Source organism: Elephantulus edwardii, unplaced genomic scaffold (genome assembly GCF_000299155.1).
Source record: "Elephantulus edwardii isolate Elephantulus edwardi_28Jun2011 unplaced genomic scaffold, EleEdw1.0 scaffold00260, whole genome shotgun sequence".
Taxonomy (NCBI): Eukaryota; Metazoa; Chordata; class Mammalia; order Macroscelidea; family Macroscelididae; genus Elephantulus; species Elephantulus edwardii.
Genome location: NW_006400010.1, coordinates 3,142,227 through 3,152,267, shown reverse-complemented (window position 1 = coordinate 3,152,267; position 10,041 = coordinate 3,142,227). Strand labels below are relative to the sequence as shown.

Here is a 10,041-nt window from a genome sequence, read left to right as displayed (position 1 = left end):
TATAATTTAATACTGACTTGACTAGCCTTGTAAACTGAGAAAATAAATTTCTGTTGATGAAAGCCATTCATGCGTCCTTTTCCAAAATTCTTAGTCATTGTCTCTGATATTGTCTGCCCACTCTTTTTTTTGAAAACCCAATTATATGTGAGATAGACTTTCTCTCTCCTTTTGTGTCCAATATGTAGTTAAACTATCCATTGAGTTACTAATTTTAAGTTTCCTAGACATGTAATTTTATTCTATTTTAGTTTCCATTTCTCATTCAAGACAAAATTCTCCATTCTTTTCTGTCATTTCTTGAGCATATTAACCATAAAATTCTTTTTAAATTTTTCAATGATATCTCCTCTGCATGGGTCCCTATAAGTTTACTTCTATTGTATGCTTTCTGTATTGGCTTTTGATCAAGATTTTCTTTATCTGTCTGCTTATTTTTAGAATTGACTTCTGAACATTTCATATAGGGAAAAAATGAAGAGACATTTGGAGATTTTACACTCCTCCAGTGACTATCTATTGCCTCTGGCAGGCAGAGTTTAGGGGTACTAAAAATTCCAGAGTAATTTAATCCTATCAAGCAATTACATTATCCAAAGCTAGGCTTTTGTCTCTCTAAGAGCTGGAATTTTCCATTGCACACATTCTTAGCAGGTAGTTCTTTAGAATTCTAACAGAAACCTTGGAGCATGTATCAGAACCCTCCTTTCTTGGTGGTCTTGAACTCGAATTTGAAATTTAAAAGCTCTATTGAAAGCTCTCCCCATGTTAGAAGTCTCTCAGTTACTTCTTTTGGAATTGTCACGTATTTTGTGGTAAAAAGCAGCAGACTGACTTCTCTCTGGCTTTTCTTCTTTTAGTGTCATACCTTGTACCTTGATAGCTATCCTATCCTTTCAAACAGAACTTTGCCATTTTCTATTTGTTCTCAGTGAGAGGGTCATTATTGCTGGAAATTGTGTTCCATCTTGGTCTCTGCATGATAGAAAATATTCAGCAAGTGTTTAAACCCATTTTTATGTGCTGAATGCTAAGTAGAACTCTGACACATATCTTGTCTCACATAATCCTCATAGTAATTTCAAGTATAAGAATTGTGATTTACAGATAAGGAAACTAAATTACACAAAGACAAGACATTGTCTAAGGATATATCTCTAGAAAATGTAGATTGTTATCGTAGCAAAATATGAGAATTTTGTGCATTTAGTTCTTCTCTTTACAGCTTTTGATGAATATATCCAATTATTTTCATGAAAATTAAAACAAGAGGATTTTTTAAATACACTGGTAAATGCATCTCTAATCATAATTAAAGAGGTTTAAATGATCCTTGGTGGATAAGTAATAGCCTCCTTGATTATTTCTTCACACAACTTTTCTTTTATTCAAATTTGTATTGGGAAATGTTCTAACTACACTAAAAAAATAAAGTACAATGAACCCTGAGGGACCCAGCACACAATTTCAGCCATCAGTATTTTGGTCATTTGAAGAAAATAATTATCATTTAGCTTTCTGTTAAAGCATTTTAAAGCAAATATTCGAGAATTTTCCCTCTAAATACTTCAGTATATATGTGGGGACCCTTCTTTCAATTCACATTTTTATAGAATTTTAATGGTGTATTTTGCTTCTAGAAAATAGGAATTTTATTCTTCAAGAGGATCAATATCCCAGAAGTCGTTATACCAGAATGCTCAGAGGAGCTGTATTTATATTAGCCCAATATTGAAAGCCACTGAGTATCTAACAGGAGGAGAATAGATAAAATAAATTCTTATATATTCAGAAAACAGAACAAACCACTGGCACATACAAAAACGTATGTTTCATAGAAAGTTTAATTAAATGAGCTAAGCATAAAATAATACATGTTCAATTACTCTAATTCTGTACATTTAAAAAACTGTCATAATATCATCATGATTTTAAACTTTAGAAAAAGGCTTACCTTGGGAGGGGACTGTTGGCTAGGAAGAATAAGGAAGGAAGCCTTCATAACTGTGCAGGAGTAACACAAGTAAATTTGAATGGAAAGATCCACAAAATTTACACCCTTTCTCTTCATTGGAGTACATTATATGTCCACCCAAAAGTATTTCTTTGAAAAGGAATAGCAGGTATATTCTGTTGGACTGTATGGGATACAATCTGACACAGTTATTCCCCACCCCCCCCATAGCATGAAAGGATTTATATCAATGAACCAATATCATTGATTCTTTTCAACCCTAGGTTTGCCAGAGGCTAACTATGTTCTACTCGGTATTCAGTGGCTGATTTTTCAGAAGTAGCTCACAAGGTCCTTTCTTCTAAAAGTACCGATATTGTTGTTATGTGCTGTCAAGTCGCCTGTGTCTCATGGTGACACTATGTACAACAGCTCTGAACTCTGTCCTATCCTGAGTCAGTCTTATCGTCTCTGGCACACCTGCCCCTATTACCCCAATCACTGTGTCAATCGATCTCATCCTGGTCTTCTTCTGCGTCATCTCCCCACCCTTCCAAGCATTATGTCCTCCTCCAAGGACAGGTCCCTCCTGGCAACATGCCACATAGTATGTGAAATGGAGCTTGAAAAATCCTTGCCTTGGAGATTCGGTGATGGTGCAGACATGGCCAAGTCCAAGAACCACAACACACACAACCAGTCCCGAAAATGGCACAGAAATGGTATCAAGAAACCAAGATTGCAAGGGGGTAGATGCCAAATTCCTGAGGAACATGTGCTTTGCCAAGAAGCACAACAACAAGGGCCTGAAGAATATGCAGACCAACAATGCCAAGGCCATGGAGGAACGTGCTGAGGCTGAGAAGGCTCTTGTCCAGCCCAAAGAGGTTAAGCCCAGGCTCCCAAAGGGTGTCAACCGCAAGCTCAGCCGACTCACCTACATTGCCCATCCCAGGCTTGGGAACTACGCTTGGGCCTGCATTGCTAAGGGGCTCAGGCTTAACTGGCCAAAATCCAAAGCCAAGGCTGACACAGTAAGGCCGAAGCTGCAGCAAAGTCCTCAACTCAGGGGCCAGCCAAGGCTGCAACCCAGGCATCAGCTAAGGCCTCAACCCAGGCTCCTGCTCAGGCGCCATAATTGAGTTCTTCATCTGAGGACAGAAGGACTAGTGTAACCCCTTGGGCAGCTGCCATCTGCATGGGGTTGGTATCCTCCTGTGTTATTTGTACAAATAAATCCTAAGGAGGGGGGGGGGGGGGAATTCCATGCCTCTAGAGAACAAGATGGTATCCCGCTCTCCAGAACAGACCTGTCTGTTTCTTCTCTTGGCAGTCCATATTATGTTTACTACTCTTCTCCAGCATCTTTACTCACAAGGCATTAATTATTCTTCTGTCATCCTTACTCATTATCTAGCTCTCTGATGCACAGCAAGTAATTGAAAAGACCATGGCCTGAATCAGGCACACCTTAGTCATTATACTGACATCTTTTTACTTCGGCACTCTGGACCCTGACAGCAGACTTTGCTAATCAAATTTATGGGTACCATTGTGTCCCAATAAAACTTTGTCAGACCATGACAAATTTCCTTTTTTCCCCCCACATACCCATTCCACTATATAAAATTTGAAAATTACTCTTAGCACATGAACCAGATAAGAACATGCAGCAGATCTTATTTGGCCTCCAGATTATACTTTGCCAACCCTCTGCCATAAATGTGTGTGTTTATAAGCATGTCCAGAATGGACGTACTTGCAGTTCTAGAAAACCTGGAGGACAAGAAAAATGGCATGTACATGTCAAAAATTTATGGCAGGAACTCTCCAGTTGTAGGAAAAAATAAAAAAGAGTCCGTGTTCATGGTGATTGGTGACAGTGGTCAGTAACAGGAATGCATATTATTTTCACACTATGATTTGCCATGAAAGTAACTAATACTCTGGGATTGTTATCATTAGGCCACTGTAAAAATAGTTAACATTTTCTTCCCGCTGTGCTCTTTATTTACCTGTAAGTTTTACTGTGCATAGTGGTGACAGCGGTAATTGGGGATTTCAAGGAGACGGCACAGAATGCAGGCAGCCTGTGTGTGGAACATCTCAAATAAACTTGCCTTCCTGGCCAATCTCCAAAGCCGACTCCTTTTATGAGCATGTTTTTCTGTGGTTTGGAGGGACTCACGGCGGTGGTAACAATAAGACTTGGCACTTAGATGGTGTTGACACCTTGAAAAGTGCTTCTTTTTCAAAAGAACCTAAAAGGTACATTTTCAGTCCATCCTCTCTTCACAGCACAAGGAGGGATTTCTTTTTTTTCATTCCAGAGGAAAACCATAGCTATTTTAAAAACATGTTCTTAGATTGTGATCAGAAAGACCAGCTTTTTTCCTTCGGAACATAAGACATTTAATCATTTGAATTGTCTGTCTTGTTTTTCTAGCACACAAAATGCAGTCAAGTATATAAATGAAAGGTCACCTACCATCTCTAATTATCTTTTTGTATAACATGAATTCCTTGAATAAATTAACAAAGTATACTGTAGTGCTCTCTAAACATCTTTATATTTCCAAGCTGCCAAAAATTTATTGAGTCCTACATGAGATGCAAGGTCCCCGGATGGTTTGATTCACTTGGTGCTGCAGAAGAAAGGCCTCGTAAACTAGTTCATAAGGTTGCATTAATTGAAAACTAAGTGGAGAACAGTAACCCGCAACTCAGAGTGACCCTGTGTACAACAGCTCTGAACCTTGCCCTATCCTGAGCCAATGTCATTGTCTCTAACAGATCCAATCCCACCTCTCTAGTCACTGAGACATTTCATTTCATCCAGGGTCTTCCTCTACTGTGCTGTTCCTACACCCTTCTAGGCATGATGTTCTTCTCCAAGGACTGGTCCCTCCTGACCACATGCTCAAAGTATGTGAGATGTGGTTTAAAATCCTTGCCTCCAGCGAGTAGCTTGGTTTCACCCTCTTCAAAGCTGACCCATTTGTTCTCCTTTCAGTCTGTAGTATGTTCAACACTCTTGTTCTAGCACTAAAACTCAGAGGGATCAATTGCCTTTCTATCATCCCTATGTCAATGTCCAGCTCTCTGATGTATAGTAAGTGAGAAGACCATGGCTTGAATCATGGTTGGCTTAGGAACACCTTAGTATCCAGACTGACATCATTACTCTTAAGTACTCTGAGAGGTCCCTGACAGCAGACTTTCCCAAGTCTGGCACCAAGAGTGCTGATTGTGTAACCAAGCACGCTAAAGCGAATCATCTCAATCTCTTCTCCGTCTATTGTGAAGTTGCCAATTGGCCCAGTGGTGAGAATCTTTGCTTTCTTGATGTTGAGCTTCAGTCTATATTGAAGGTTGCAGTCCTTTTGCAGCAAGTGCTTCAGGTCCTCCTCAGTTTCAGCAAGCAGGGTTGTGTCATCTGCATGATTCAGGCTGTTGATGAGTCTTCCTCCAATTCTGATCCCACATTCTACCTCATAAAATCCAGCCTCCCTAATGGTCTGCAATACAAATTGAAAAGGTGTGGAGATAGGATGCATCTGGCATACACCTTTCCTGATCCTGAATCATGCAGTGTTTCCTTACTCTGTTGTGAGGACTTTCCTGGTCCAAGTATAGGTTCCACATGAGCACAATCAAATGTTCTTGGTTTCCCACTCAAGGTTAGCCACAATTTGTTGTGGTCCATACAGTCAAATGGTTTTGTATACTCAGTGCAACACAAATAGACATTTCTCTGGTACTCTCTGCTTTCAAGCAAGATCTATCACTGGCTATGATGTCCCTATTGCCATGGGCTTTTCTAAACCCAACTTGCATATCTGGCAGTTCTCTGCTGATGTACTGTTACAGCAATTTTTTTTATAATCTTCAGCAGGATTTTGCTTGCGTGTGGTATTTATTGTTCAATAATTTCCACACTCAGTCAGGTCACCTATTTTCGGAATCAGAACAAATATGGATGTCTTCCAGTCAGTTGGGCAGCTGGTTGTCCTCAAGATTTCTTGGCATAACCTGGTGAGCACATTCAGGACAGTATCTATTTGCTGAAATATATCAATCTATATTCTATCAATTCCTAGGGCCCTGTTTTTTGCCAAGTCCTTCAGAGCAGCTTGAACTTCCTCCTCCATCACTGTAGCCTCTTGATCATACGTTGTTTCAAGAAATTCTTCTGTGTAAGCCTATTCTTTTTGGAATAGTGCCTCTGTGTACTCCTTCTATCTATCTTCTTTTGATGACATAATGTGGACATGTTGCAAGGTGAGATCAGTCCTTGGAGAGGGACGTCATACTTGGGAGAGTGGAGGGACGGCGCAAGAGAGGAAGACCCTCAATAAGATAGATTGATTTAGTCACTGGAGTAATCAGGATGGGTATATCGGAGACGGTGCGATTGGCACAAGATAGAGCAGGGTTTAGGGCTGTTGTATATAGGGTCACTACGAGCTGCAGGTGACTCAATAGCACATAACAACAATAACAGGTCATTCAACATTCAGCCCTCAGCATCCTTCAGTATTGCAATTCTAGAATAAACTTATCCTTCAGTTCTTTCGCCTTAAGAAATAAAGGAATGGGAAATCAAAAATATCTGTTTTCTTTAAAATTAAGAATAATAAAAATAAAATCATTTGTAAAAAGTTGAACGAATTAAGCTCTTTTGATTTTCTGACTCCAGCTCTTTGCACACTTCATTATTATATTTGGCTTTGTCTCCCTGAGTTGCCCTTTGACATCTTCTGTTCAGCTCTTTAACTTATTAGTATTCAAGGTCTCAAACATGAAGTGGTCTTTAAATTCTGGTGGGATAAACTCAAGGTCAAACTTTGGTCCTTGTAGATTTGATTTCATTTTCTTTAGCTTTAGTCTGAACTTGGAGATGAGTAGATGATGGTCTCCCACAATCAGCACCTGATCTAGTTTTCACATGTGATAATGTGATGCTCCAGTGATTTCCTCCCCCCAGTGTAATTAATCAGATTTCTGTGTAGACCACCAGGTGAAGTCCATGTGTATAGTCACCATTTATGTATCTAATGAAATGATACAATGATTTGTACAGAATTCTGTCATTCTATCGCCAGCCTCATTTCTGTCAACCAAGTCCATGCTTCTGACTATTAATCCTTATTGCCTATTCCCAACTTTTCCATTCCATTTGCATTATTATCAAGGTGTCTAGGTTGCATGTTCGATCAATTTATGACTACAAAAGTTGGTAGAAGTCATATATTTCTTCCTCTTTGGCCCTGGTTCTTGGTGCACATATTTGAATAAAAGTGGTATTAACAAGTCTTACTTGTATGCATATGGATATGGATATTATCCTTTTGCTCACAACATTGTACTTCAAGATGTATTTAGAAATTGTTTTTAATTTAGTTTGTTTATTTTTCATTTCAATGAACATCTACAGAGATTTTGGAATTCAATTCATTCATTGTTGCACCCTTCTCCCCGCACAAACCCCTCCCTCCCCCCCCCGTTTGTTCCTCTCCTTGAAAAGCAAAAGAAAAACTCCCTCATTGGCACAGTCCCCCCGCACCTACCCAAACCCCACCCCCTACCCCCAAATATAATCCACTCTGCAACCCTCAATGCGTACTCCTACGATAAAAACAATGCCCTAAAATATAATACTTTTAGACTATTCTCTCCCCCATAGACTTCAAAGCCGTAATCATATTTCATCCAGTTTTTCTCAGTCTTACCCCCACCCCAATGCCAGCCTCATTCTACAACAGTGGCACCATATAGCATTTGTCCCTTTGTGACTGAGATACCTCACTCAGCATAATGTCCTCCAGGGTCACCCATTTTGAATAATATTGCATGAGTTCCTTGTTCTTCATAGAAATGGTTTTTAAAAAAAAAAACAAGACACATTTTGTTTGTGTATGTTTGTACCATCAAATCAGATCTGACTGATAGAAGAGGAGACTGCCCCTCCTACTCTAGCAGAGTATCTCCTGGATTCGAACTGCATACCTCTGGGATTGCAATGCAACTTCTTGCAAATGAGAAATGGTCTTTTTAACTATAAACGTGACCCTATTTTTCCTCACCTTTTCATTTCTAGCATAGTAGATCTTATGATAATCTGAATAAAAATATCCCGTGCCAAGCCATTTCATTTCACTAATGTCTAGTATGTCAATATTTAAGCATTTTATTTCTTCTTTAACAATTTCCAATTTTCCTGCATTTATACTTCTCACATTCCACAATCTAGTGTGTGTTTGCAACTATTCTTCCTTCTTTCTGATTCCCAATAAGAAGGCTCTACCTTCTGTGGCTTATCTGCTAGTCTCCTCTTAAGTGCTATATTGTACATAGGGTTTTCTGAGGCCTGTTATTTTGGAAGTGGATGGTCAGTCCTTCTCCCAAGTCTGTCTTATTTTGGATGCTTGACTCTAGCAGTATTTGACAGACAAGCATTTTGTCCAAAAGAGAAGATCTTTCCCATTCTTCAGATATCAGATCAGGTGTTGGTCCCACCCACCATCCCCTTAGGTGCCTGTGTCTTATTCCTACCCTCACCTGTGCTCTTTTAGTATCCAGCTCAGTTCTATCCTGACCCATCTCCATCCTTAGCCTCTAGCCAATCCTGGTTTGATGACTCAAGCTTCCACAGCCTCTGTCCACCCACGTTCTCTTCACTCTCCTGTGATGATGTTCCTGAGCTGACTGAGTGGGATGTACTCTCTCCTAAAGTTCATTTTGTCAAAAGTGGCATGAGACTAGCAGGATCCTTTGTCAACTGTCCTTGGTCTGAGGAATGGCACGGCCACAATCGTCAGCACTTTTCTCCCTTCTCTGTGAAGGTTCAGAGGAAAGTCCATGAATACAGTCTTTTAAAGGTGAAGGTGATCTTTCGACAAGATCTTAAAGATTTGTAATCCCTTTTGGCCCAAGAGCTTAAAACTGTGGTAAGTGGAGCAGGCCAAATAGCGATGGGGAGGTAGAGGATAAGGATGAGGTGTTTCCCAGTCCCAGGGGGAGGTCCAAAAAGTCTGCAGAGGTGCACACACACACACATTTATATATTATATATATAATTTTAGATACTCGTTCCATAATAATTATAATAAATATTTATCATAAATATATAATACCTATTTATATAATAATTCTATCCACTTCCTAGATAACATGCCTCCAGAAACTCTCTGAACTTTGAAGGATGCCTCTAACAAGATAGATGGCACCAGATCAGACAGACATTCCCCTCTCATGCATAAGGTCACCATGACTCAGGAATGACTTGCTAACAATGTACAACAACAGAAGGACTATTAGCAGAATTAGAAGAAAATGGCTTCAGCCTTAATTGATGGGCCCATCTCTCCCCTATGTCTCTGACTCTTTCAGAGATATTCCTCTAAGGATGTGACAGCAACACTTGCTCTCAGAATTGCCTGGGATAGCGCCTTACTTTATTAAAGTGAACTCCTCATCTTCTAGGCACAAACTCACCTTTATCTGGCTTTCTGATTCTCAGCATCTGCTTTGACTTCACCTGATCTACTATGATCGGCTTCTCTTCGGCTCATCCATGTTGCTTCTTTGGCTTCAGCCCAGCCAACGCTTCAAGGGAAACAATTTTCAGGACCCCAGCCTAGGGAGAAGGTTCTGGACTTACACTACAAAGTGGGACAGTACAATTACTTCGAACCTACAGGAGGAAACCAAATATCTGAGTGAGAACATTGATAATTATATGATCTGATGCACTGGCCTTTGCTGGGTTGGCAGCCCAAGTCTGTCTGTCTGTCTGTCTGTATCTATCTGTCTGTATCTATCTATCTATCTATCTATCTATCTATCTATCTATCTATCTATCTATCTATCTATCATGTATAAACATGAATGATGATTTGGTTGCAAGACTTCTGTTTTCAGATTCAAAACCTTCTTAGAAGATTGTTTTGCATATATATACGTAAGCAGACAGTGTTCCAAACCTTGCAATCTCTACTTTTCTGTCACACTGATAATTTCTTCAATCGAGAGATTAAAATTTTCAAATCAGACTCCCTTAATGTGGGACAGATGATGCCTGGTGT

General features: G+C 39.7%; 1 pseudogene; it reads left to right on the top strand.

Moving 5' to 3' along the window:
- Nucleotides 1-2,607: 2,607 nt before the first annotated feature.
- Nucleotides 2,608-3,096, top strand: LOC102858034 (annotated as a pseudogene).
- The last annotated feature ends 6,945 nt before the right edge of the window (nt 3,097-10,041 follow it).